Source organism: Ranitomeya imitator, chromosome 1 (genome assembly GCF_032444005.1).
Source record: "Ranitomeya imitator isolate aRanImi1 chromosome 1, aRanImi1.pri, whole genome shotgun sequence".
Classification (NCBI taxonomy): Eukaryota; Metazoa; Chordata; class Amphibia; order Anura; family Dendrobatidae; genus Ranitomeya; species Ranitomeya imitator.
Window position 1 is genome coordinate 121,279,133 of NC_091282.1, and position 24,083 is coordinate 121,303,215.

Sequence of the window (24,083 nt, forward strand, 5' to 3'; positions counted from 1 at the left end):
TCGTTGCCCAGCAGAAACTGTTTGTCCCTGATAGGTGGACGAATAGAGTTATCTCTGAACTTCATTGTTCGGTGTTGGCTGGTCATCCTGGAATCTTTGGTACCAGAGAGTTAGTGGCTAGATCCTTTTGGTGGCCCTCTCTGTCGCGGGATGTGCGTGCTTTTGTGCAGTCCTGTGGGATTTGTGCTCGGGCTAAGCCCTGCTGTTCTCGTGCCAGTGGGTTGCTTTTGCCCTTGCCGGTCCCGAAGAGGCCTTGGACACATATCTCTATGGATTTTATTTCTGACCTTCCCGTTTCTCAAAAGATGTCAGTCATTTGGGTGGTCTGTGATCGCTTTTCTAAGATGGTCCATCTGGTACCCTTGTATAAATTGCCTTCCTCCTCTGATTTGGTGCCTTTGTTCTTCCAGCATGTGGTTCGTTTGCATGGCATTCCAGAGAATATTGTTTCTGACAGAGGTTCCCAGTTTGTTTCGAGGTTTTGGCGAGCCTTTTGTGGTAGGATGGGCATTGACTTGTCTTTTTCCTCGGCTTTCCATCCTCAGACTAATGGCCAGACCGAGCGAACCAATCAGACCTTGGAAACATATCTGAGGTGCTTTGTTTCTGCTGATCAGGATGACTGGGTGTCCTTTTTGCCTTTGGCTGAGTTCGCCCTTAATAATCGGGCCAGCTCGGCTACCTTGGTTTCACCGTTTTTCTGCAATTCTGGGTTCCATCCTTGTTTCTTTTCTGGAGAGGTTGAGTCTTCGGACTGTCCTGGTGTGGATACTGTGGTGGACAGGTTGCAGCAGATTTGGACTCAGGTAGTGGACAATTTGACCTTGTCCCAGGAGAAGGCTCAACTTTTCGCTAATCGCAGACGCCGTGTGGGTCCCCGACTTCGTGTTGGGGATCTGGTTTGGTTATCTTCTCGTCATATTCCTATGAAGGTTTCCTCTCCTAAGTTTAAACCTCGTTTTATTGGTCTGTATAGGATTTCTGAGGTTCTTAATCCTGTGTCTTTTCGTCTGACCCTTCCAGATTCTTTTTCCATACATAACGTATTCCATAGGTCATTGTTGCGGAGATACGTGGCACCTATGGTTCCATCTGTTGAGCCTCCTGCCCCGGTTTTGGTGGAGGGGGAATTGGAGTATATTGTGGAGAAGATTTTGGATTCTCGTGTTTCAAGACGGAAACTCCAGTATCTGGTTAAATGGAAGGGTTATGCTCAGGAGGATAATTCCTGGGTTTTTGCCTCTGATGTCCATGCTCCCGATCTTGTTCGTGCCTTTCATGTGGCTCATCCTGGTCGGCCTGGGGGCTCTGGTGAGGGTTCGGTGACCCCTCCTCAAGGTGGGGGTACTGTTGTGAATTCTGTGGCAGAGTTCACTCCTGTGGTCACAAGTGGTACTTCGGCTGATTCTCTCTGGGATCTTCCGTTTGTGGAGGAAAGTGGTACTGCAGCTTCTGAGTTTCCTCCCTCAGGTGATCTGGTGAGCTCGTTAGCTTCTTCTCTACTTAACTCCACCTGATGCTTTGATCTATGCTTCCTGTCAATGTTTCAGTGTGGGACTTGTTTTTTCCCTGGATCATTCCTGTGGCCTGCTGCTCTGCAAAGCTAAGTTTTGCTTATGTTATTTTGTTGCTATTTTTCTGTCCAGCTTGCTTTATTGGTTTTTCTCGCCTGCTGGAAGCTCTGAGACGCAGAGGGACCACCTCCGTACCGTTAGTCGGTACGGAGGGTCTTTTTGTCCCCTCTGCGTGGTTTTTTATAGGTTTTTGTGCTGACCGCAAAGTTATCTTCCCTATCCTCGTTCTGTTCAGCTAGTCGGGCCTCACTTTGCTAAATCTGTTTCATCTCTATGTTTGTGTTTTCATCTTACTCACAGTCATTATATGTGGGGGGCTGCCTTTTCCTTTGGGGAATTTCTCTGAGGCAAGGTAGGCTTATTTTTCTATCTTCAGGATTAGCTAGTTTCTCAGGCTGTGACGAGGCGCCTAGGTTCTGGTCAGGAGCGCTCCACGGCTACCTTTAGTGTGGTTTGATAGGCTTAGGGATTGCGGTCTGCAGAGTTCCCACGTCTCAGAGCTCGTTCTATTATTTTGGGTTATTGTCAGTTCACTGTATGTGCTCTGACCTCCATGTCCATTGTGATTCTGAATTGCCTTTCATAACAGAGTAACATTTCATTTGGTTTTAAATTGGTAATGGGCATCATATAGACACTTTTGCCAAAAATTGCACTGGCTGTAGCAGCACAGAACACGTTAACCCTGGTGATCTAGTGGTGGAGAATGAGGAGACATTGATGAAGGCTTCATTAAAAACTAGGCCCAATGCAAAGGAGCAGGTCTCTGAAGACTTGTAATGCCCATACACGAAATGCATGGGCTGCAAAACATTTCCCTATTTGGCATCAATTTTTTTAAAATATTTTATGGGCATCATAGACACCCTTAACAAAAATTGCACTGGATGTAGCAGCACAGTACCCGTTAACCCTGGTGATCTAGTGGTGGAAAATGAGGAGGCATAATATAAATCATGCTGAAATAAAAGAAATAAAAAATGTGAATCCACCTATGAAAGAAAATAACAAAAGGGAGGGGCGAACACAGGTTCATAAATATGAAGCCAGAATGTGTCCAACAAGAAATGTTTGTCCCTAGCAACAGCTCAGAGACAGGGATATAAATAAAAATATAATATAAAAGTATTTGAATAATTTTCTATTGTAGAGGTATACATTACCTCATTAGAGGACTGTTCAGAGATAGGAAAACTGGAAAATATAAGAATAAATGGGAAGAATAGACTTACATCTCATTTTTATGACATCTTCGCCTGGGGGAGTAACATTTAGTTTTGCTTCCAATTAGTAACAGGCATCATAAAAACACCCTTGCACAAAAAAATTAGTGACTTTTGCATCACAGAATCCGTGGTGTTCTTGTGGTTGTGGGGGATGGGGATAAAGAGGAGGATAACACCAAAGAGACCAAATCTGGAAGCGTATACCCATATGTGGTTGTGAAGAGGTGCATGAGAATACACTTCCACAAAAAAGACAATGTATTAGATGTTATGTATCGCTGTTTTCACTTGGTGGTGCACAGAAGTCTTGCCCAATCCAGCTCTTGTTCATTTTTATAAGGCCGGCGTCACACTACCGTGTTTTACGGATGTAAGAGAGGTGCTGAAAATACGGATTGCATACGGTACAATGCTTCTCCATGCCCCAGCTCCTATCAGCCGTATTTTACTGATCCGTATTATACGGTCCTCTACGGCCGTAGAAAATCGCAGCATGCTGTGCTTGTCAACGTATTGCGCAAAAAATACGCCAATGAAAGTCTATGGGGGCCAGAAAAATACGGATTACACACGGACCAGCAGTGTGACTTGCGAAAAGTACGCAGCGGTGTTAGAGAGAAAAGCCGGATATTCAGTGCGGTGTACAGTAAAATCACACTGACAGCTTACAATAGAATAGGTAGAATAAATGTGTACACATAGAATAGGTATATATATATATATATATGCATATATATATATATATATATATATGTATATATATATATATATATATATATATATATATATATATGTCATTGAGACACATATATGTGGCTTTGGAGGCTTCCTTATTTATCAAACACATTCATTTTTAACAACCCTCCCAGTAGATGAATGGCCTCATGCAATATGTTATACACTAAATTCCTACATATAAGAACTACTAGACAATACTTGATACTTGTTGCAACTGTTAAAAAATTAAAGCCTAAACAAGTTCACTCCGTAATGCATGTATATAAACAGTCAATACGTAACATTAATGATCTTGAGTGTCGCCTGTGGAAACAGGACAGTGAATGTGTGCTATCATTGCAAAATTTCACTTGAATTGATGGGAATGACAAGTCATAAACAGCCACTAACATATAGTGGATCGCCCCCACATCAGGGCTATGGGGTTACTCGCTACTGGGTCCTTTGGTTCTCAGTGGGGATGTCACGGTGGCTGACCCGGTCCGTGGCCCTAGGGGAACGTCCGTTGAAAATGAGGGGAAAGGTCTTTAAAGGGATAATGTTCGTGACGCCACCTGTGGTATTCAGGCTGACCGACGCTGCTTAGGGGTCCGCTGGGGTGATGTTATGGCAGCTAGATGGTATACCTTCCCACAGGTGAAATAAGTCCCCAGGGCTTCCCAGAGTGTAGATGGTAGATGGTGGATGATGTAAGGTGCAGTGAATAACGAGGACACAAGGTTGCAGTCTCTTTACCTTTACTGAAGTATGTCCCCAGGGCTTCTCAGAGTGTAGATGGTGGATGATGTAAGGCGCAGTGAATAACGAGGACACAAGGTTGCAGTCTCTTTACCTTTACTGAAGGCTTCAGCATCCACTGTCCAGGGTAGGGACTACAGGGCAGGCAGAGTCCGGCCGGTCTGAAGGCAAATCCAGAGTCCCCTTATCCAGGTGGAATTCAATAGCCTTCCTCTAGCACCTGAGTGTTGTAGTACCTCCCTGCTGAGCAACTCGGTAAGGTCCTCACAACTATTGCAGATGTTAAGTCTCTTCCTCTCTGTCCCCCTGACGGATAGCACAAACCCGTATGACTGGTGGCCTGAGGCTTTTTATAGGGACCCTAGAGACGCCCCGGCCTCCACAAGTTGCCACCATGCCTCCTGGGTATATGGTCGGGCAGCCAACATGGAATCAACTGTCCTGCCAGTCTCTGAAGCAGGGCCGGACTGGCCATTGGGCAATTCTGGCAAATGCCAGAAGGGCCGGTCTGGTTGTGGGCTGCTTTGTCTGCTACATTGTTAACAGAATCGATGTTCTCAGGACACCCATACTGTTAACAGTTGTGACTAAGCACAAAGTCACTGACTCCATCACTTTCCCAACATGCCATGGGTATCATTTGAAATATTGGTCATGTAGTAAATCTTTGTTTCCTCCATCCAGGGTAATATTAGTAATATATCCCATCTAGTTCTTGGGGACGAGGACAACATGGACCTGTGTGGTTTCAAATGCCAGGGCTGAATTTCAGCCCCAGTCCGTACCTGCTCTGAAGTAAAGCATAGAGATCCTTACTCCCTTGGTGTTCTGGCTACCAGTACTGCGCTTCAGAAGGAGGCAGCCTGCTTCTAGCTGGTCTCCCGCTGATGTTCTTCTCCTTTTGCTATGACTTCGTTTCTCACTCACTGCAACACAATTCCTTTCAATGTCTCTTTCTTGGGATGCTGCCGCATGGGATGCAGGCGCAGCTCCGTGTACCCTCGCCTTCCGCAGGCCGCAGTCTGGAGCTGGCTGGAACCCACTCCAACCGGCCTCTGCCAAACTCGGTCAGGACTCACTGACTATCTGGTCAAAGTGGGATGTCCAACAGCACTCGTCATCATGTTGGCGCTGTAGTGGAGTACACCTGTTGAAGGAATTGAGGTGGCCGTGCAGTGGTATGCAGCAGAGGTAGGAATGGAGGTTAATCGTGACAGTGACGGCACAGTTGGATATGCCGCCACTGTCTGCTGTACATTGCGACTCTGCTGCATAGCCTGCACAAAAGCAGCATTGCAGGCCTGCATCACACTGAGCTGGAGATCAGGGCTAAGGTGTTCCGACATGCCCTGCTCTATTTGGTTAAAAAAATGATGAGCTGGCCTCTGGAGGTCGGCTTTAACTTGATCAAGGCTTTTGGTGACATCCTGGATATGGCAATTTAAGAGGTTATGAGACACATCCATTCGGTCACCTAAAGCCTTGATTGCTTCGTGTAAAACCGAGCTCAAGTGCAAAATCTCCGGCATGAGTGACCTATCCGAAGCCCTCTGTCGCTGCCGCGATGAGCCCGCAAAAAAGAGTGCAGTGAAAGAGGACTGCGAAAGGGGAATACCTGATGGGCCAGCTCCCTGGTCTCCAGTGAGTGTGGAAGGCCCACCTGCTACTGCGCTGCTGGATGGCTGGGACAGGTCCGTGGCTGCCGGCTGAAGGACCGCTCCAGGACCTGGGGTGACAGTCGTGCTGTGTGTGCTGTGAAAAAAGGAAACAGAAAATTAATACCAAAATATAACAAGACGCTAAATCCTGTGGAATTTGAAAATACATATTATGTCAATGCAATGCAACCGGAAGCATGTGAGAAATAATTACGCTCTCTGGAGAAGGACCGGTCTTAAAAATGAGAGCACACGATGGTACTTGTACAGTCGGTGCCTTGCTCCTGAACCACTTGCAGCACAATTCTCTTCGCGCAGGTCCTTGTTGAAGCGGTCCTTCATGGAACGCCAACGTGTTCTTATTTTCTCCACTGTTAAATAAAAATAAAATATAATGGTCAGAAAATGGACTTTTGGCCGTGCAAAGACAACTGTGTGTGATGAAACAAACTCCGAAAAGTTTCTTTCATCACACACAGTCAAGACAGCACGGCCAAGGTCTCTGCTGCTTCACACTGCAGTGCAATACTTACCAAAAGCATTACGGACCTGTGGCGTGGCATTGTTCCAGACATCCCACAACGCTTGTGCCACCTCACTCCATAAGCGGCGTAGTGTGCTGTTTATTGCATGCTGTGGATCCCGGCCGTCCCACAACGGAACTCGCTCCTGGACCAGGGTTATCAGGAGATCGTTGTCGATACGGTCATCGTCCCGTTGTGAAACCTAAAATTAAAAGAAAATCATTTAAGTTTGCTCAATAACATAAGGAAAAGAAAATTAACAGATGATGAAAAATGGCATGAATATGAAAGTCAACTTAGAAAAGGATTCCAGAAGAAAAATTAAAAGAAATACAAGGGTAAAGAAAGGAAGATTCAAGAATATTACAATGAGGACAGTCAGCCTTGTATACATACCCGCTGCCGTCTTCCCACCGGACCTTGACTCCGCTGCTCCGGCCCTGTCTGTGCCTCAGTAGAAGTGCTCTAAAAAAAATGAAAAATCAAATTGTCACATGTGTCGATGTGACTGTGAATACTTACCAAGCTGACGGGCCAAAAACTCACCTCACTGACATGATCCACTTCCGACTGACGTGGCTCAAACTCCTCACCAGATGAAGACTCCGCAGAAGACATTCTGATGCATGTTGAAAGAAATAAATGGAAGAAATTAGGACATGTAGATCCAAAAAATAGAAAATAAAGGCATTGGCTAGGATATACTCACATTGCTCTGGGTCTTGTGCACCAAAATACGTCCTGGCAGTGTCTTGTCTTCTTGGGAGTCTGATGAGAAGTGTCCTGAAACTTCCCTTTTATCACCTTGCTGCTAGGGGGTGGCTTATCAGTGTCTAGACCTCCTTATCTTAATTGAAACGCATGCGTTTAAAAACGCATGCAAACGCATGTACAAAAAAACGCATGTGTTTCCATAGACTCCAATGCATTTTTTGACGCAAAAAAACACAAACGTATGCGTTTTTATGCGTTAAAAAAACGCCTCTCAAAATTACTACATGTTGCATTTCTGCAAATAAACGCATGCAGCAAATAAACGCATGCGTTGCAAAACGCGTCCAAACGCATACAAAAAAACCGCATGCGTTTTTAATGTTAAATATAGGAAAAAAAAACGCATGCTTTTTTTGCACTACAAACGCTGCAGACAAAAACGCAAGTGTGAAACCAGCCTTAGTCAGTATTTTGCATTGTTTTTTAAAGCCAAAACTGGACGAGGCCCTAAATACAGAAAATTTCTAATAGAAAATTACATATTTTTTATGCACTTGTAATTTTGTCCTGAAACTATGAGAGCAAAATACTGATAAAATGCTCAAGGGTGAAAGAATTAAAACAGCTGCGGTGTTTGACCCTGTGAATGCTTAATGGCTATCCCAACCATATACACAAATGTTTGCTTTAGAGATCTCTTTATGAAAACTACAGCAAAGAAAAAGTGAGGCTGTTACTTAAATAAAAGCACCACTTCTGCTGGTTGTTTTTTTTTTTTTTTTGCAGCGATGAAGTGGTGCCACTAATCTAAGCTCTGTCTCTATTACATCAGGGGGCTTGATCAAGTATCGAACAGTATCAGGCCAGTCTCACACGTCCAGATATTTCCGGCACAGGAGAAAACAGTACCGGAGTTATCCGTGTCCGTGTGCTCACGTAGGCCATCCGTGTGGGATCCGTTTGATATCTGTGAGTACGTTTTTAGGGTCCGTGTGCTGTCTGTGTGCTGTACGTGTGCTGTATGTGCGTCCGTGTCCGTGTATTGCAACAATTTTAACCCTATGACAGGAAAAACGCACACGGACAGCACACGGACAGCATCCGTGTGCGGTACGTGTTTACAAGGACCCATTGACTTTAATGAGTCCGTGTGATCCGTGTGCTCCCACGAACACTGACATGTCTCCGTGTTATGCAAACAGACACACGGTCTGTGAAAACACGCTGACATGTGCAGAGACACATTTATTTTAATGTGTCCACGTGAATCCGTGTCTCCGGTACATGAGGAAACTGTCACCACACGTACCAGAGCCACTGACGTGTGAAACAGGCCTCAAGTATCGCGTGGGACATCATTACTGGGGTCCACGTAAGAAGCTAATTTGAATCATCTGAGCCACCCACCGCACAGAAGCGGGGTATCCTCCAAGAGCATGAGAGAGGGAGAGAGAGTTTGTCAGAAAAATGCCTGAGTTTCACATTTACATGCAATATACTCGCTACTCTCGTCGAGCATGTACTAGCGTCCGACGTGCTCGTTTCGAGTACCGAGCACTTGAGCATTTCAGAGCTCAATCAACCCTACTTACCAGCTCTTGTCTTCATCTGTTATCAGCGCGGCTCCGGTCGTCTTCTGCAGATTTTGGCCTGCCAAATCGATCCAGTGCTTGTTGGTCGTATCGAAGTCACAACTCCGTGTAAGTCGATGAGAGCCAGAATGAGGCCAGAACAAAGATCCATTAGACTTAGGGCTCAAACTCACTTGCGCGAAACTTCGATGAGATCGGAGCGTGCAGCCGCAGTGCCGGGTATTGCCGTGCGAGACTCATCCGAGTTTTGCACAAGTGAGTATGAGCTCTTACAATGAGACCTTGTGACCGTTACCTGACTACCAGTCAGTCAGAAGTTGCAGTCACAGGATGGTGACGCTCGAATAGCTGAAGATAGCGGCTGCTGACTATAATACTAGGATCAGGAAACATTAGTGGCACTGTAAGACGTGTACACTGGACTTCCACATTCCTACCCCAGAAGACACCAGTTGCATCATGAGAACAATATTGTGCTATTTTATATACCTACTAGCTGAAGAGCCCAGCATTATATTTATATAAAGCTGAGTGTATAGCCCTGCCCACGCTGCATAGCCACACTCACTCTAAGGGCTCCTTTTCACTTGCGAGAAATACGTGCGTGTCTCGCATGTTAAAACCAAGCTCTGGCGCCGGCACTCCAGAGCGGAGCGTGCGGCTGCATAGCAACACATGGAGCTGCACGCTCCGCTCCTGAGTGCCGGCGCCAGAGCTTGGTATTTCTTGCAAGTGAAAAGGAGCCCTAATATCCCACATCACCCGTCAGCCAGAGCCACCGGACTACTACCCCTAATATCCCACATTATCCCTTCAGCCAGAGCCACCGGACTACTGCCCCTAATATCCCACATCATCCCTTCAGCCAGAGCCACCGGACTACTACCCCTAATATCCCACATCATCCCTTCAGCCAGAGCCACCGGACTACTACCCCTAATATCCCACATCATCCCTTCAGCCAGAGCCACCGGACTACTACCCCTAATATCCCACATCATCCCTTCAGCCAGAGCCACCGGACTACTACCCCTAATATCCAATATCATCCCGTCAGAGCCACCGGACTACTACCCCTAATATCCCAAATCATCCCGTCAGAGCCAACATTGTTAGGTTGGCACTGTTACACCGATTAAAATGATACCTGGGTTGGAGAAATCCGTTTTGTGTTTCTTTTTTTAATCTGTGTTTTAATTTTTCCCATGTCTCGATTGTCTTTAATATTCATGTGATAAAGGGTGATTCATTTGCACATCCCAGATCCAGTAGACAGTTCCCGGTTAGAGGCTTCTTTACATATGAATCCTCTTTTGTACAGGAAAGATATATATCTTGGTACCGTGTTAGCCAGTGGATAGAAAAATATTTAGAATTGAGAGTCCTCAGTGGTTGATACCATTTAATGGCTAGGTGTTATGACCTGGTGGTGAGGACAATAATGGACCTGGTGGTTAAGAGCACACGGAATGTCCTGATAGTTACTAACAATACAGGTCAAGCTCTGAGACGTGGGAACTCTGCTGACCGCAATCCCTAATCCTATCACACACACTAGAAATAGCCGTGGAGCGCTCCTGACGCTCCCTAGGCGCCTCGTCACAGCCTGAGGAACTAGCTAGCCCTAGAGATAGAAAAATAAAGCCTACCTTGCCTCAGAGAAATTCCCCAAAGGAACAGGCAGCCCCCCACATATAATGACTGTGAGTTAAGATGAAAATTACAAACACAGAGATGAAATAGATTTAGCAAAGTGAGGCCCGACTTACTGAACAGACAGAGGATAGGAAAGGTAACTTTGCGGTCTGCACAAAAAACTACAAAAAGACCACGCAGAGGGCGCAAAAAGACCCTCCGCACCGACTCACGGTGCGGAGGCGCTCCCTCTGCGTCCCAGAGCTTCCAGCAAGCAAGACAAAAATCAAAATAGCAAGCTGGACAGAAAAAATAGCAAACAGAGAAAAACAAGCAGGAACTTAGCTTCTGCTGGGAAGACAGGTCACAAGAACGATCCAGGAGCGAACTAGACCAATACTGGAACATTGACAGGTGGCATGGAGCAATGATCTAGGTGGAGTTAAATAGAGCAGCCAGCTAACGAATTAGCCTCGTCACCTGTGGAAGGAACCTCAGAAGCCGCAGCCCCACTCACAACCACCAGAGGAAGCCCATGGACAGAACCAGGCGAAGTACCATTCATGACCACAGGAGGGAGCTTAACAACAGAATTCACAACAGTACCCCCATCTTGAGGAGGGTCACCGAACCCTCACCAGAGCCCCCAGGCCGACCAGGACGAGCCAAATGAAAGGCACGAACCAGATCGGCAGCATGAACATCAGAGGCAAAGACCCAGGAATTATCTTCCTGACCATAACCCTTCCACTTGACCAGGTACTGGAGTTTCCATCTCGAAATACGAGAATCCAAAATCTTCTCCACCACATACTCCAACTCCCCCTCAACCAACACCGGGGCAGGAGGATCAACGGATGGAACCACAGGCGCCACGTATCTCCGCAACAACGACCTATGGAATACATTATGGATGGCAAAAGAAGCTGGAAGGGTCAAACGAAATGACACAGGATTGAGAACCTCAGAAATCTTATACGGACCAATGAAACGAGGCCTAAACTTAGGAGAGGAAACCTTCATAGGAACATAACGAGACGACAACCAAACCAAATCCCCAACACGAAGTCGGGGACCCACACAGCGCCGGCGGTTAGCGAAACGTTGAGCCTTCTCCTGGGACAATGTCAAATTGTCCACCACATGAGTCCAAATCTGCTGCAACCTATCCACCACAGTATCTACACCAGGACAGTCCGAAGACTCAACCTGCCCTGAAGAGAAACGAAGATGGAAACCAGAATTGCAGAAAAACGGTGAAACCAAAGTAGCCGAGCTGGCCCGATTATTAAGGGCGAACTCAGCCAAAGGCAAAAAGGACACCCAATCATCCTGATCAGCAGAAACAAAGCATCTTGTTATATGTTTCCAAAGTCTGATTAGTACGTTCGGTTTGGCCATTTGTCTGAGGATGGAAAGCCGAGGAAAAAGACAAATCAATGCCCATCCTAGCACAAAAGGGTCGCCAAAACCTCGAAACAAACTGGGAACCTCTGTCTGAAACGATGTTCTCCGGAATGCCATGTAAACGAACCACATGCTGGAAAAACAATGGCACCAAATCAGAGGAGGAAGGCAATTTAGACAAGGGTACCAAATGGACCATCTTAGAGAAGCGATCACAAACCACCCAAATGACCGACATCTTTTGAGAGACAGGGAGATCCGAAATAAAATCCATAGAAATATGCGTCCAGGGCCTCTTCGGGACCGGCAAGGGCAAAAGCAACCCACTGGCACGAGAACAGCAGGGCTTAGCCCGAGCACAAGTCCCACAGGACTGCACAAAAGAACGCACATCCCGTGACAAAGACGGCCACGAAAAGGATCTAGCCACCAAATCTCTGGTACCAAAGATTCCAGGATGACCAGTCAACACCGAACAATGAACCTCAGAGATAACTCTACTAGTCCATTTATCAGGGACAAACAGTTTCTCCGCTGGGCAACGGTCAGGTCTATCAGCCTGAAATTATTGCAGCACCCGCCGCAAATCAGGGGAGATGGCAGACAAAATTACCCCCTCTTTGAGAATACCCGCCGGCTCAGGAACACCCGGAGAGTCGGGCACAAAACTCCTTGACAGGGCATCAGCCTTCACATTCTTAGAGCCCGGAAGGTACGAAACCACAAAATCAAAACTGGAGAAAAATAGCGACCAACGAGCCTGTCTAGGATTCAACCGTTTGGCAGACTCGAGATAAGTCAAATTCTTGTGATCCGTCAAGACCACCACGCGATGCTTGGCTCCTTCAAGCCAATGACGCCACTCCTCGAATGCCCACTTCATGGGCAACAACTCTCGATTGCCAACATCATAATTGCGCTCAGCAGGCGAAAACTTTCTAGAAAAGAAGGCACATGGTTTCATCACCGAGCCATCAGAACTTCTCTGCGACAAAACAGCTCCTGCTCCAATCTCAGAAGCATCAACCTCGACCTGAAACGGGAGCGAAACATCTGGCTGGCACAACACAGGGGCAGAAGAAAAACGACGCTTCAACTCCTGAAAAGCTTCCACAGCCGCAGAAGACCAATTGACCACATCAGCACCCTTCTTGGTCAAATCAGTCAACGGTTTAGCAACACTAGAAAAATTACTGATGAAGCGACGATAAAAATTAGCAAAGCCCAGGAACTTTTTCAGACTCTTCACAGATGTCGGCTGAGTCCAATCATAAATGGCCTGGACTTTAACAGGGTCCATCTCGATAGTAGAAGGGGAAAAAATGAAACCCAAAAATGAAACCTTCTGAACTCCAAAGAGACACTTACACCCCTTCACAAACAAAGAATTTGCACGAAGGACCTGGAACAAAATTCTGACCTGCTTCACGTGAGACTCCCAATCATCCGAGAAGACCAAAATATCATCCAAATATACAATCAGGAATTTATCCAGGTACTCTCGGAAGATGTCATGCATAAAGGACTGAAATACTGATGGAGCATTGGAAAGCCCGAATGGCATAACCAGGTACTCAAAATGGCCCTCGGGCGTATTAAATGCTGTTTTCCATTCATCGCCCTGTTTAATACGCACAAGATTATACGCACCACGAAGATCTATCTTGGTGAACCAACTAGCCCCCTTAATCCGAGCAAATAAATCAGACAGCAGCGGCAACGGGTACTGAAATTTGACTGTGATCTTATTAAGAAGGCGGTAATCAATACAAGGTCTCAAAGAACCATCCTTCTTGGCCACAAAAAAGAACCCTGCTCCCAATGGTGATGACGACGGGCGAATATGACCCTTCTCCAAGGATTCCTTTATATAACTCCGCATAGCGGCGTGTTCTGGCACAGATAAATTGAACAGTCGGCCCTTAGGAAACTTACTACCAGGAATCAAATTGATAGCACAATCGCAATCCCTATGAGGAGGTAGGGCACGGGATTTGGGCTCATCAAATACATCCCGGTAATCCGACAAAAACTCCGGGACTTCAGAAGGGGTGGATTACGAAATAGACAAAAATGGAACATCACCATGCACCCCCTGACAACCCCAGCTGGTCACAGACATAGATTTCCAATCCAATACTGGATTATGGACCTGTAGCCATGGCAACCCCAAAACGACCACATCATGCAGATTATGCAACACCAAAAAGCGAATATCCTCCTGATGTGCAGGAGCCATGCACATGGTCAATTGGGTCCAGTACTGGGGCTTATTCTTGGCCAAAGGCGTAGCATCAATTACTCTCAATGGAATAGGATACTGCAAGGGCTCCAAGAAAAAACCACAGCGCCTAGCAAACTCCAAGTCCATCAAATTCAGGGCAGCGCCTGAATCCACAAATGCCATAACAGAATAGAATGACAAAGAGCAAATCAGAGTAACGGACAAAAGAAATTTCGACTGTACCGTACCAATGGTGGCAGACCTAGCGAAACGCTTAGTGCGCTTAGGACAATCGGAGTTAGCATGAGTGGAATCACCACAGTAAAAACACAGCCCATTCTGACGTCTGTGTTCCTGCCATTCAGCTCTGGTCAAAGTCCTATCACATCGCATAGGCTCAGGTCTATGCTCAGATAATACCGCCAAATGGTGCACAACTTTACGCTCACGCAAGCGTCAATCGATCTGAATGGCCAAAGACATAGACTCATTCAGACCAGCAGGCATGGGAAATCCCACCATGACATCCTTAAGGGCTTCAGAGAGACCCTTTCTGAAAATTGCTGCCAGCGCACATTCATTCCACTGAGTGAGTACAGACCACTTCCTAAACTTCTGACAATATATCTCTACCGCATCCTGACCCTGACACCGAGCCAGCAAGATTTTCTCTGCCTGATCCACTGAATTTGGTTCATCATAAAGCAATCCAAGCGCCAGAAACAACACATCAACATCACGCAATGCCGGATCTCCTGGCACAAGGGAAAATGCCCAGTCTTGAGGGTCGCCAAGTAACAAAGAAATAATGATTTTCACTTGTTGAACAGGGTCACCTGAGGAGCGAGGTTTCAAAGCAAGAAACAATTTACAATTATTTTTGAAATTCAGAAACTTAGATCTATCCCCGAAAAACAAATCAGGAATTGGAATCCTAGGCTCTAACATCGGATTCTGAACCACAAAATCTTGAATGTTTTGTACCCTTGCAGTGAGATTATCCATACAAGAGGACAGACCTTGAATGTCCATATCTATACCTGTATCCTGAACCACCCAGAGGTAAAGGGGAAAAGAGAGACAAAACACACTGCAAAGAAAAAAAAATGGTCTCAGAACTTCTCTTATCCCTCTATTGAGATGCATTAGTACTTTGGGCCACCTGTACTGTTATGACCTGGTGGTGAGGACAATAATGGACCTGGTGGTTAAGAGCACACGGAATGTCCTGATAGTTACTAACAATACAGGTCAAGCTCTGAGACGTGGGAACTCTGCTGACCGCAATCCCTAATCCTATCACACACACTAGAAATAGCCGTGGAGCGCTCCTGACGCTCCCTAGGCGCCTCGTCACAGCCTGAGGAACTAGCTAGCCCTAGAGATAGAAAAATAAAGCCTACCTTGCCTCAGAGAAATTCCCCAAAGGAACAGGCAGCCCCCCACATATAATGACTGTGAGTTAAGATGAAAATTACAAACACAGAGATGAAATAGATTTAGCAAAGTGAGGCCCGACTTACTGAACAGACAGAGGATAGGAAAGGTAACTTTGCGGTCTGCACAAAAAACTACAAAAAGACCACGCAGAGGGCGCAAAAAGACCCTCCGCACCGACTCACGGTGCGGAGGCGCTCCCTCTGCGTCCCAGAGCTTCCAGCAAGCAAGACAAAAATCAAAATAGCAAGCTGGACAGAAAAAATAGCAAACAGAGAAAAACAAGCAGGAACTTAGCTTCTGCTGGGAAGACAGGTCACAAGAACGATCCAGGAGCGAACTAGACCAATACTGGAACATTGACAGGTGGCATGGAGCAATGATCTAGGTGGAGTTAAATAGAGCAGCCAGCTAACGAATTAGCCTCGTCACCTGTGGAAGGAACCTCAGAAGCCGCAGCCCCACTCGCAACCACCAGAGGAAGCCCATGGACAGAACCAGCCGAAGTACCATTCATGACCACAGGAGTCAGCATAACAACAGAAATCACAACAGCTAGGCTTCTTTCACACTAGCGTCGGAATCTCCCCGTCGCAATGCGTCGGGGAGAGATTCCGACGCTAGCGATTAGCGCATTGCACAATGGAGGCAGCGGATGCATTTCTTCGGCGCATCCGCTGCCCCATTGTGCGGGGAGGTGGGGGCGGAGTTCCGGCCGCGCATGCGTGGTCGGAAAAAGCGGTCCGTCAGGAGCAAAAAACGTTATATGTAGCGTTTTTTGCTCCCGACGGTCCGCAGAAGCACGACGCATCCGTCGCACAACGGATGCGATGTGTGGCAATCCGTCGCAAATGCGTCGTAAGTACAAGTATATGGGGAAAAAACGCATCCTGCAAGCACTTTTGCAGGATGCGTTTTTTCTGCAAAACGACGCATTGTGACGGATTGCAGAAAACACTAGTGTGAAAGTAGCCTAACTGAAAAGATGGTAACAAATTGCAAGCTTTCGAGACTACTCAGGTCTCTTCATCAGGCACAGACTAAAACAAATTCTGAAGAGTTACATATATATATATATATATATATATATATATATATATACACAACACAGCAGAAAGATAATGCAATTGATAAGACACTTGTAATCAAGGGCTTTAATTAGTTCATTAGTTCTAAAATGTATCAAATAGCCAGACTGGCTAGGGGTTTGTTAACTGCAGGGCTAGGCTTTGTTGCTTAGGGGTATTTGCTTAAAGTAAAAGCCAATGTGATTCAATTCATTTGCTACTGAAGATATAGGCCCCAATTCATAAAGACCTGTAGTTTCAGCCCAAATTGTGCTTCCTTGGACGTAAGCCCCCATGGGACCACTGATCATGGGGATGAACCCAATGTGAAAGGGCCCTCAAACTCTGCTTTAGAGCAGGGAGCCATGGTATTCATGACATATCGCTTTCCTTTCTGTAAGCCGCTGGTAGCAGAATGACATGCACTCAAAGTCCCAGCACAGGTAACGCAATTACATCACTGTGTCGCCCTGCTTACGGCGGGATGCTAACTGTGCCAACAGACTATTTTTGCCAAGAAACTCAGGAGCCATTATTACTATATGTATGGGGATCTTAGGCCATTTTTACTGCATATGGGGGATGGGGGTGTCTAAGGGGTCATTATTGCTGTATGTGAAGAGGTTCCATTGCATTATCACAATATGGGCGTAACTAGGGAGGCATTATGAATTACTAATGGAATACTCGGGGGGGGGGGGGAATTATTGCTTTTAAGGTGCACACTCAAGGTACAATATTAAATATTAGGTGAGCACTTCAAAAGGCATTATTACATTAAGGTAGCATTCATAGGTATTGTTACCATCAAAGGGGCACACGCAGCATTATAACTTTCTAGGACACTAATATTTTCTAGGGAGCAATTTTGCCATATAAAAGGGCACACAGTGGGTGTTGCAAGATGTAAGGCAGACAGTGGTAGGCGTTATTACGATTTTGGAATACTAAGAAGAGTACTGTTTCTGTGCTATTGTAAGGAGATGGACAAGTGAGAAGACTTACACAAGTTAATGCCCAAGTGTCTGCAAGCAAACACTGCCATTTCTTGGTCCACGATAAGAGAAAGCAGAGAGAATTATATTAGTAGGAACTGAAGAGTGAAGTGCATGTTCCCTGAGGAAAGAGATAGGAGGAGACACCAGGTTAGGTGATATCTGTGGCAGTTCCTAATTATAAAAAGCCCAGGAGGGCAATGAGAGAGAGGAGTCGCTGCCTAGACTTATAGCAGGATGGACGTGTACTGCAGCAAGGTTGGCTTATAACTGCCATTACAAGTGACCAGACCCAAGTAAAGAACCAGGTACCGAACAGAGTGAGCAAGATTGTGTTAGAGGGATATTTGTGTGATCCAAAATGTGAAGGGCCGAAGTACAGAACACAGGTGACTGGGGCTGCGCTTCATAGAACAGAAGCGGCCAGCCAGCATAACATGTGATAGAAGCGACTCACCAAGATCCAACTTCAGTGTAACATCTCTTTTTCACCCCGTCAACACAGGACGACTGGTCAAACCAAGTGCAGGTGCTCAGAGCATCAGAGCGGGGCCAAACATTTACCTTCCCACATGCTTGTTTTCCCTCAGTCTTCATTGGATTGTGAATGGCCGGTGTGTAAAGCCATATGTGCAGCGATCTGGGGTCCACAGAGTCTCGGCTACGTGAATCCAATTGGTGGTCACAATGCAGCCCGAGGCTGCGACCAATCAGCGATGGGCACAGTCCGGCCGTGAATTGGCCCCTCCCTCCTCCTCTGCAGTCAGTGCCCCCTCCCTACTCCCCCCCAGTCAGCGCCCACATAGCGTTAACCAGACTGCCTTACACCGCAGCATAATGCGGCTGTGTAATATACTGCGTCAGCTCTGCAATATACTGCATCGGCTGTGCAATATACTACGTGGGCTGTGCAATATACTACGTGGCTGTGCTATATACTACGTGGCTGTGCTATATACTACGTGGCTGTGCTATATACTACGTGGGCTGTGCAATATACTACGTGGCTGTGCAATATACTACGTGGCTGTGCAATATACTACATTGCCTGTGCAATATACTACGTGGCTGTGCAATATACTATGTGGGCTGTGCAATATACTACGTGTGCTGTGCAATATACTACGTGGGCTGTGCTACATATTACGTGGCTGCGCAATATACTATGTGGGCTGTGTTATACACTACGTGGCTGTATTATACACTACGTGGGCTATGTTATATACTGCGTGGGCTGTGTTATATACTACGTGGCTGTGTTATATGCTATGTGGGCTGTTATATACTACGTGAGCTGTGTTATATACTACGTGGCTGTGTTATATGCTATGTGGGCTGCTATATACTACGTGGCTGTGCTATATACTACGGGGCCGGCCGTGAACAATCAACGACATGCGCACTCTGGCCGCGAATTGGCGCGGGATTTGAACCACGCTTCGCTAATTCTGTGTATTCATTGTATTATTCTAAAATCTTCATAAATAAACTACATATATATTCTAGAATACCCGATGTGTTAGAATCGGGCCACCATCTAGTATATACAGTGGGGCAAAAAAGTATTTAGTCAGTCAGCAATAGTGCACGTTCCACCACTTAAAAAGATGAGAGGCGTCTGTAATTTACATCATAGGTAGACCTTAACTATGGGAGACAAACTGAGAAAAAAAAATCCAGAAAATCACATTGTCTGTTTTTTTAACATTTTTTTTGCATATTATGGTGGAAAATAAGTATTTGGTCAGAAACAAAATTTCATCTCAATACTTTGTAATATATCCTTTGTTGGCAATGACAGAGGTCAAACGTTTTCTGTAAGTCTTCACAAGGTTGCCACACACTGTTGTTGGTATGTTGGCCCATTCCTCCATGCAGATCTCCTCTAGAGCAGTGATATTTTTGGCTTTTCGCTTGGCAACACGGACTTTCAACTCCCTCCAAAGGTTTTCTATAGGGTTGAGATCTGGAGACTGGCTAGGCCACTCCAGGACCTTGAAATGCTTCTTACGAAGCCACTCCTTCGTTGCCCTGGTGGTGTGCTTTGGATCATTGTCATGTTGAAAGACCCAGCCACGTTTCATCTTCAATGCCTTTGCTGATGGAAGGAGGTTTGCACTCAAAATCTCACGATACATGGCCCCATTCATTCTTTCATGTACCCGGATCAGTCGTCCTGGCCCCTTTGCAGAGAAACAGCCCCAAAGCATGATGTTTCCACCACCATGCTTTACAGTAGGTATGGTGTTTGATGGATGCAACTCAGTATTCTTTTTCCTCCAAACACGACAAGTTGTGTTTCTACCAAACAGTTCCAGTTTGGTTTCATCAGACCATAGGACATTCTCCCAAAACTCCTCTGGATCATCCAAATGCTCTCTAGCAAACTTCAGACGGGCCCGGACATGTACTGGCTTAAGCAGTGGGACACGTCTGGCACTGCAGGATCTGAGTCCATGGTGGCGTAGTGTGTTACTTATGGTAGACCTTGTTACATTGGTCCCAGCTCTCTGCAGTTCATTCACTAGGTCCCCCCGCGTGGTTCTGGGATTTTTGCTCACCGTTCTTGTGATCATTCTGACCCCACAGGGTGGGATTTTGCGTGGAGCCCCAGATCGAGGGAGATTATCAGTGGTCTTGTATGTCTTCCATTTTCTAATTATTGCTCTCACTGTTGATTTCTTCACTCCAAGCTGGTTGGCTATTGCAGATTCAGTCTTCCCAGCCTGGTGCAGGGCTACAATTTTGTTTCTAGCGTCCTTTGACAGCTCTTTGGTCTTCACCATAGTGGAGTTTGGAGTCAGACTGTTTGAGGGTGTGCACAGGTGTCTTTTTATACTGATAACAAGTTTAAACAAGTGACATTACTACAGGTAATGAGTGGAGGAAAGAGGAGACTCTTAAAGAAGAAGATACAGGTCTGTGAGAGCCAGAAATCTTGATTGTTTGTTTCTGACCAAATACTTATTTTCCACCATAATATGCAAAAAAAATGTTAAAAAAACAGACAATGTGATTTTCTGTATTTTTTTTTCTCAGTTTGTCTCCCATAGTTGAGGTCTACCTATGATGTAAATTACAGACGCCTCTCATCTTTTTAAGTGGTGGAACTTGCACTATTGCTGACTGACTAAATACTTTTTTGCCCCACTGTATATATATATATATATATATATATATATATATACAGTACAGACCAAAAGTTTTGATACACCTTCTCATTTAAAGTTTTTTCTGTACTTTCATGACTATGAAAATGGTAAAATCACACTGAAGGCATCAACCCTATGAATTAACACATGTGGAATTATATACTTAACAAAAAAGTGTGAAACATCTGAAAATATGTCTTATATTCTAGGTTCTTCAAAGTAGCCACCTTTTGCTTTGATGACTGCTTTGCACACTCTTGGCATTCTCTTGATGAGCTTCAAGAGGTAGTCACCGGAAATGGTCTTCCAACAATCTTGAAGGTGTTCCCAGAGATGCTTAGCACTTGTTAGCCCTTTTGCCTTCACTCTGCGGTCCAGCTCACCCCAAACCATCTCGATTGGGTTCAGGTCTGGTGTCTGTGGAGGCCATGTCATCTGGCGTAGCACCCCATCACTCTCCTTCTTGGTCAAATAGCCCTTTCAAATAGCGTTTTTAGCTTGCAGAATGCTTGCGCTTTTCTAAGCGATTTGAAGCATTGCTTGGAAAAGTAATTGACAGGTTGGTCACACTTCTCAAGCATAGTGCTTGACAAGTGTGACCAACTTTTTACTATTGATGCTGCCCGAAGAAAATCCACTCTGATCAAGGTGCCTGTTTTATGGAGGAACTGCATAGTCAGTATCCGATCGAAAAATCTCGGAAGACGCCTTATCACCCTCAGGGAAATGGAGCCTGTGAAGGGTTCAATTGGAGTCTAATCCAGATGTTGAGGACACTAGAGGAAGACTGAAAAGCCCGATGACCTGAATTTATAGCTGAGTTAGTGTTGGTGTATAACAAACGAGTACATCGCACCACTAGTTACACCCCATATACCCTGCTGTTTAGCCGGCTAGGAAGGGAGATCACCGAGTTGGAGTTGGATCCAGAAGAGGACTACCCACGGACGAGAGTGTCCACCTGGGTCCGAGAACATCGTCACCATCTGCAAACACTACATCGCCTGGTGCAGACCAAGTTTCGGGAACTTGAGCATTCAGAGACAGCTCCTCTGTGAGGGACAGCCGGGGAATGAGTGTTGGTCCAAGATAAGCATCCTAGGGACAAACTGGAGTATTGGTGGGAAAAAACCCAGGAGGATCAGTCAGGAAGGGTCCTTCTTTGAAATTCAACCTGAAGGGGAAGAAAATGGTCCCACTCGAGTAGTTCACTGCAATATGCTACGGCCTTATTTGTCAAAAGAACCTGACCAAATTGAAGAAGGGAAAAGTACTCCTGAAATGTTCCCTCCGGCCATTGCAGTTTATGAAGAACAGTTGCCTGATCTCTCACCTGTAAATCCAAGAGAGGGACAAGTTCTTGAAGCTGAGATTCCTGAAGTTCCTTTAGTGGTTGCTCCGTTGGAAATGGGTGCATCCCCACCCTCATCTGTTCAGCCCGACTCAACTACTCCACCTTATTCGACTACTTCTTCTGATTTAAGGCGGTCTGAACGGGCCACAGCTGGAATACCCTCAACAGATACAAACAAGACCAATTTATTTGGCAAAAAAATCGCACCTGCAATACTCGATCAAGTAACGAGTGTAACCAAGCACTGTGATGCTTGATAGAGTTTCGATCAGTGGCAAGCATGCTTGCTCATCACTTCTAGATACACCTCTGGCTCATACTGTATATAGGGGGCTATGTGTGGTCTCATACTAAATACACAAGGCTACGTCAGGGCTCCTATTAAATAGAGAGGCTATGTAGGGGCTCTTACTACAGATAGAGAGGCTATGTGGGTTCTTACAATGTATGTAGAGGGGTTATGTGAGGACTCATACTGTATGTAGGAAGCTAGGTGTGAGCTCTTACAGTATATAGAGATATAGGTGGGAGCTGTATATGGGCTCATATGGTTTGTAGGGGTTGTCAACATACTTAATTCTGCTAAATATTAAGTTATACAATATTATTAATATAAAATAATAATTGTATTTAATATGTAACGTTCTCTCATGTAGCCCCTTGGGAAAATTAATGGCCCAACCCTAGGAATATAGTAACATTGTCTGTAGTGTCCTCTCCTATTTACTGGCCATTTAATGTACAGTAGCATGTCCACCTCCACATCCAACCATCCATATAATATAATCTTTTGTAATACTGGGATATATGGGTTATTACTGTTGATTTAGCACTGTTCAAATGAGTTGAAACTACTCCTTAATTACATTGTATGGTAATAATGACATTGTGGCATTTTATAAAAGTTTTAAGAGGTCAAGGTGGATAACTAGAGTCCATTTCATTTATATGGTAATGAATTGGTTGTATGACCTGCTCTGGTCTCTTTAAATAACAACTGCTGCTCCTGCTGATGATGTCATGGAATGTTGTGGTTGTTGGCTCCGCCCCCTTGCATTATGACATCACACACATTGTGTAAGGAGCTGCAGAGCCATCATTCCATTTGACAGTTGCAGACGGTGGAGAGAGAGGTAAGTCGGCTCTATGTCGTCTCTTGTTGTGTCCTTCATTCTCTTCTATCATCTATTTCACATTTATGTTTTATTCATTAAGAAGTCTTTATTCTATATAATATAAGCAGGCCCAAAATAAGTAGTGAACCCCTCATATTAGAAGATGCCCAAATTTTACAGCATGTCTTCCAATAGTAAAGAGATATATAGGATGTGATGGGATTTATCTTCAAGTACAGAAATGACAATGATTTACTGATTATTATCCATCACATTTTATTGGATTCTGACTTTCTTGCTCATCAGGTCCATAGATTAGTTATAATTGAGAGAAACCCCTCAGCCATAACTGGAACATGACGACTTCTCGATTTTTAGGCCATGTATTGCTATAGAGTTATCCAAATCTGGGAGATTAAAGTTATATCCTGTAAAGGGAACACATGCAACATGAAGATAACTATGTAATTGTCGGATGTTATTGAGACATATAGTAATATACAGTCCAGATCAAAAATATAAATCCAACCAATATTGCGAAATCCTTGCTCAACACTGATGTATATACATATTAGCAACATATGTAGTAAAACTATTAAAATATTCCCCACATTGGTAGGATTCATATTGTTTGATCTGTAGTATATTATTGGGCAATGCACTTCAATGGAAGTGAGGTTGTTGGATCGCACCCATTAGCTGCTACTTGTGATGTCACGGAATGTGGTGGTTGTTTAGCTGTTCCTTATAATGTCTTAGAGTGATGGGACTGTTGATTCCATCCCCATAAGATGCGTCATATGATGTCACGGAATGTTATGATTGTTGGCTCCGCCCTTATTAGCTCTTATTTGTCATTTCACAGAATGTTTTGGTTGTTAGTTTGCTCCATAAGCTACTACTTGTGATGTCACCAAATGTTTTGGTTGTTGG